General features: G+C 29.9%; 1 long non-coding RNA gene across 1 annotated transcript; it reads right to left on the reverse strand.

The window, feature by feature from the left end:
* Window positions 1-2,714: 2,714 nt before the first annotated feature.
* Window positions 2,715-4,418, reverse strand: LOC116005093. Its single transcript, XR_004094883.1, has 3 exons — window positions 4,277-4,418; window positions 3,990-4,053; window positions 2,715-3,054 (listed from the first exon to the last, which is right to left on the reverse strand). It is a non-coding gene; the product is annotated as an uncharacterized LOC116005093 (long non-coding RNA).
* Between the last annotated feature and the right edge of the window lie 2,153 nt (window positions 4,419-6,571).

Genomic DNA, 6,571 nt, shown 5'->3' on the forward strand with positions numbered 1-6,571 from the left:
AGTATTTAATCAAATAGATGGTTAAGATAATTTGAATTAATATTATTAATAGAGATTACCTAATTTAACCTTACTTTTATGATTATCCGTTAAGTTTTCCGTTAAATATTCTCTTCTCCGTTAATATTTCGTTAACTTTTAACTTACCCATTAATTTCTATAAAAAAGATCTTAGGTTCGAACCTCATCTCAATCAAATTTGACATAATTAAGTTTCTCACTCTATTTACTCTTATTAAATTAAATAAATTAGTAGCTACAACAAAATATGATACATATGTATTTCTTTAATTTAGAATTATGTGTCTACAATACCTTTATTTGAAAAAATTATTCATTATCAAAAAATTAAATTAGCCAAAGAGGGTTAGGCCTAAAATGGGTAGAAAAAATGACGGTCAAATTATTTAATCAAATGGATGGTTCAGATGAAGTATTTAATCAAATAGATGGTTAAGATAATTCGAATTAAAATTATTAATAGAGATTACCTAATTTAACCTTACTTTTATGATTATCCGTTAAGTTTTCCGTTAAATATTCTCTTCTCCGTTAATATTTCGTTAACTTTTAACTTACCCATTAATTTCTATAAGAAAGATCTTAGGTTCGAACCTCATCTCAATCAAATTTGACATAATTATGTTTCTCACTCTATTTACTCTTATTAAATTAACTAGTGTTATACGCGCATTGCACGTATGAGTTAATGCCCAATTTTTATATTTAAATAAATATTTGAAATTATATCAATGCAAGATTTTATAGGAGAAGTTTATACATGGGTAATTGAATGTCGGATTTTTTTATTTAAATATCTAACTCAAAATATATGAATCCAAGATAATATAGAAAATTCACTATTACCTTGAAAAATTGATACTCTAAATATTTGGTCTAAAAATGATAATCTAAATAAATACTACTTTTCGTTTGAATTTTTCTAAGTGTTCTTAATTCTCTTTTGAGATAACATTGTCATTGTCTTCATCTTACTATTTGTTCTCTTCCTTTTTGTTGGTAGTGTGTTATTTGCAATTCGGTTATTGTTGGTAGCATAGATGACAACGTCATGCAATGAAATTATGATATAGGAGTTATGGACTTTCTTTTAGGTGTTCTGCTTGAGATTCATTTGGTTCAACCATTATTGTTGAATGAGTTATTGTGGATAAAGAAATCCCTAGTTTAAGAAAAAAGATTAAATAAATTAATAAAAATTTAAAAATTTAAAATATTATATATTCCAAAGATATTAAAAGGTAGTTTATCGCTTCAATTTGCTGGGTAATGGGTTATTTGAGTACTTTCATTGTCAACAAATCCCCCAAGTAGTTATATATGATTGGTTTCAAACTATTTTTTTTTATTTTTCTCATGGTATTAATGAAATACATATGTACCATTTTTTTGTGTAACTACTAATTTATTTAATTCAATAAGACTAAAGTAGAGTGATTCCGCTTCAACTTGTTGGGTTATTATTTGAGTACTCTCTTTGTCAACCAATCCCCAAGTAGTTAATATAATTAGCTTCAAATTATTTTAAAATTTTTTTTTCATAGTATTAATAAAATACTTGGTAAATAAATATATAGCATTATTGTGACACCCCAAACTTTCACAAATATAGCGGAAGCGATTTATAACCTAAGGGGTGTCATGCCACATCTAGGTAAGAAAACACAGCCTAGATGTTCAGGCCAACCAAAACTAAACCCAATCCAAGCATCATAACGAAACTAATCCAAGTTCAACATCATACTAGGCACATAGGCCCAAAAGGGAAATCTAAACACAAACTAGTCTAAGCTGGTCTTGACACCGAGCTATCTCTAATCGCGCTCACGGCTTAGACTACACCATCACCTGGAAAACATTAGGAAACCATTAGCAAAAGACTGCTAAGCAACCACCACTCACACCCGCAAGGAAGTATAGATATATAGTAAGTTTGGAAATAAGTTTACACACCCATATAGAATATACACACCAACGAACTTTTCTTTAGTAAAACGGATACGCAATAAGGATAAGCTGAAGGAATCATAAACCAAGGACACATTCACTAGTCCAATACCAACCACAAAGGCATAAGACATCAAGTCTATAGTCGAGATAACAAGGAATCATAAATCAACAGAATATCACAAGGAATAACCAAACCAAAGGATAACAAGATATCAAAGGAAATACAACTCAACCAAATAACCAAAGATAAGGAAATCAATCCAAACCCTCATATCCAAAGATAATACCAACCAAATCCTCCANTATAGGAGTTATGGACTTTCTTTTAGGTGTTCTGCTTGAGATTCATTTGGTTCAACCATTATTGTTGAATGAGTTATTGTGGATAAAGAAATCCCTAGTTTAAGAAAAAAGATTAAATAAATTAATAAAAATTTAAAAATTTAAAATATTATATATTCCAAAGATATTAAAAGGTAGTTTATCGCTTCAATTTGCTGGGTAATGGGTTATTTGAGTACTTTCATTGTCAACAAATCCCCCAAGTAGTTATATATGATTGGTTTCAAACTATTTTTTTTTATTTTTCTCATGGTATTAATGAAATACATATGTACCATTTTTTTGTGTAACTACTAATTTATTTAATTCAATAAGACTAAAGTAGAGTGATTCCGCTTCAACTTGTTGGGTTATTATTTGAGTACTCTCTTTGTCAACCAATCCCCAAGTAGTTAATATAATTAGCTTCAAATTATTTTAAAATTTTTTTTTCATAGTATTAATAAAATACTTGGTAAATAAATATATAGCATTATTGTGACACCCCAAACTTTCACAAATATAGCGGAAGCGATTTATAACCTAAGGGGTGTCATGCCACATCTAGGTAAGAAAACACAGCCTAGATGTTCAGGCCAACCAAAACTAAACCCAATCCAAGCATCATAACGAAACTAATCCAAGTTCAACATCATACTAGGCACATAGGCCCAAAAGGGAAATCTAAACACAAACTAGTCTAAGCTGGTCTTGACACCGAGCTATCTCTAATCGCGCTCACGGCTTAGACTACACCATCACCTGGAAAACATTAGGAAACCATTAGCAAAAGACTGCTAAGCAACCACCACTCACACCCGCAAGGAAGTATAGATATATAGTAAGTTTGGAAATAAGTTTACACACCCATATAGAATATACACACCAACGAACTTTTCTTTAGTAAAACGGATACGCAATAAGGATAAGCTGAAGGAATCATAAACCAAGGACACATTCACTAGTCCAATACCAACCACAAAGGCATAAGACATCAAGTCTATAGTCGAGATAACAAGGAATCATAAATCAACAGAATATCACAAGGAATAACCAAACCAAAGGATAACAAGATATCAAAGGAAATACAACTCAACCAAATAACCAAAGATAAGGAAATCAATCCAAACCCTCATATCCAAAGATAATACCAACCAAATCCTCCAAACCACCATACTATCCTATTTACCAAACCAAGTTAGTACACAGAGGCGATAAGCCCATAATTAGTTCCACAGAGGCAATAAGCCCACAGTCAGTTTCCACAGAGGCACGAGGCCCAATCACAGAGGCAATCAATGCCCAATCACAGAGGCATCAATCACAGAGGCACATAATCACAGAGGCACAAGGCCCACAGTTAGTTCAAACTCATCAAGTCAGAAAGCTCAGAATTTCACCATTCCACCATCCCAGCCCAAGAATCATCCACCAAACAGTGTTCATCTCAGAACATGAACACAACATATAATCAGAATATGCATCTCAGAAGCCAAATAAACATGGAATCCATAACAACAAAGCTCATACTCATCAAGATATAAGGAATAAAGAACACAAGTTCAATAATCCACAAGTAGGTACGCAGACCATCAAAACAAAGGCTATACACCAAGAAATATCATAGGATTCCACAACACCAAATAATATTATATAGAACAGGAGTGAAAATAGGTTTTAGTGGACATGATGGTTACCTTATCTTCTTGAAATCTCACTGATTTCCTTTAGATGCTCACTCTTCTACTTCTTTTGGTTCTTCTACACAATCCATATTTATCCACAACATACATAATATTAGATCCTTGAGAACACTAACTATACTAGAATAAATAGTAAAATAGGATTTTCCTACCCAAAATTTTCCTTAAAAAAATTCTAGGAAGTATATAACATCATAACCCCATATTTAAGAAAACTATACTTGGATTCAAGATCTAGGAAGGAAAACAAAGCTTTTAACCGAATAAAAGTAGAATTTTACCGAATATTTGGCGAGTTGTGAAGAAACTTTGGCTATGGAAGCAAGCTTTAATGGACGAAGAAGATGAAATATTTTTCTCCCTTTTTCCTCTCAATATTTCGGCCACAACAAGGGAAAATAGGAAACAAGGCATATATATTTTCCCTTATAAGATTAGGATGAGGAAGTCTTGAAGACATAAGATTAGGATGAGGAAGTCTTGAAGACTAAGCCACAATTGGATCATTTTCAAGAATTATTTAAATAATCACATGTGGCTAGAAATAGTGACACTTGTCACAATCTTGTGGTTCCAAAAATAAAAATCTTCCAACTTATCAGTTGAGGTCCAAACAGATAAAGTTTCGGTGGAAAATAATTTAGGGACAATAATTGAAGAATACATGTGCTGGCAGAAAGAAATTGGCAGAACACTAGATCAAGATTACGAAAATTATTGGGAGTATTTGGTAAGGTATTTTGATACCATTTTCTTCAAATATGTAGTTAAGCAAGTCTAGAAACTACATATAAAATTTCATAGAAATATAAGGAGTAGAAGTATGGTTTCTGAATTTCTTTCCAAAACTAGTCCAGAGAGAAAAATTCTGGACAGCACACTGCCAAGGGCAAAAACGTAATTTTCTGTGTTTACTCGAATATCCAAATGACCAAACTTTTTTAAGGATATCAAGTACTATAGGTTGGGGTTCTAAAATAAAAATTTCAAGTAAAACGGAGTTCGGGAAGTATGTTTACCGAATAAATCTTTCGGACTGCGCCGAGCTGAAATTTTCGGGGTGTTACACTTATTTTGTACTATAACTTTGATATTTAATTACAAGACATTGTAAAAATAAGATAATGGACAATGTAATGAATATCAATTGATAAATTTGAATGTAAAGAATCTTTGCGTGAGAGAAAATAAAGACAATATAACTAATGAAATTATTTCTCTTATTTAATTTAATTTTTTGATAATGAGTAATTTTTTCAAATAAATGTATTGTAGACACATAATTCTAAATTAAAGAAATACATATGTATCATTTTTTGTTGTAGCTACTAATTTATTTAATTTAATAAGAGTAAATAGAGTGAGAAACTTAATTATGTCAAATTTGATTGAGATGAGGTTCGAACCTAAGATCTTTCTTATAGAAATTAATGGGTAAGTTAAAAGTTAACGGAATCTTAACGGAGAAGATAATATTTAACGGAAAACTTAACGGATAATCATAAAAGTAAGGTTAAATTAGGTAATCTCTATTAATAATATTAATCTGAATTATCATAACCATCTATTTGATTAAATGATTCATCTGAACCATCTATTTGATTAAATACTTTGACCGTCATTTTTTCTATCCATTTTAGCCCTAACTCTCTTTGGCTCTTATTAGTATAGTAGAAATTCAATAAGAGTAAAGTAGAGTGATTCCGCTTCAATTTGTTGGGTTATTATTTGAGTACTCTCTTTGTCAACCAATCCCCAAGTAGTTAATATAATTAGCTTCAAATTATTTTAATTTTTTTTCATAGTATTAATAAAATACTTGGTAAATAAATATATAACATTATTTTGTACTATAACTTTGATATTTAATTACAAGATATTGTAAAAATAAGATAATGGACAATGTAATGAATATCAATTGATAAATTTGAATGTAAAGAATCTTTGCATGAGAGAAAATAAAGACAATATAACTAATGAAATTATTTCTCTTATTTAATTTAATTTTTTGATAATGAATAATTTTTTCAAATAAATGTATTGTAGACACATAATTCTAAATTAAAGAAATACATATGTATCATTTTTTGTTGTAGCTACTAATTTATTTAATTTAATAAGAGTAAAATAGAGTGAGAAACTTAATTATGTCAAATTTGATTGAGATGAGGTTCGAACCTAAGATCTTTCTTATAGAAATTAATGGGTAAGTTAAAAGTTAACGGAATATTAACGGAGAAGATAATATTTAACGGAAAACTTAACGGATAATCATAAAAGTAAGGTTAAATTAGGTAATCTCTATTAATAATATTAATCTGAATTATCATAACCATCTATTTGATTAAATGATTCATCTGAACCATCTATTTGATTAAATACTTTGACCGTCATTTTTTCTATCCATTTTAGCCCTAACTCTCTTTGGCTCTTATTAGTATAGTAGAAATTCAATAAGAGTAAAGTAGAGTGATTCCGCTTCAATTTGTTGGGTTATTATTTGAGTACTCTCTTTGTCAACCAATCCCCAAGTAGTTAATATAATTAGCTTCAAATTATTTTAAAAAAAAAATTTC

This window comes from Ipomoea triloba, chromosome 2 (genome assembly GCF_003576645.1).
Source record: "Ipomoea triloba cultivar NCNSP0323 chromosome 2, ASM357664v1".
NCBI lineage: Eukaryota > Viridiplantae > Streptophyta > Magnoliopsida > Solanales > Convolvulaceae > Ipomoea > Ipomoea triloba.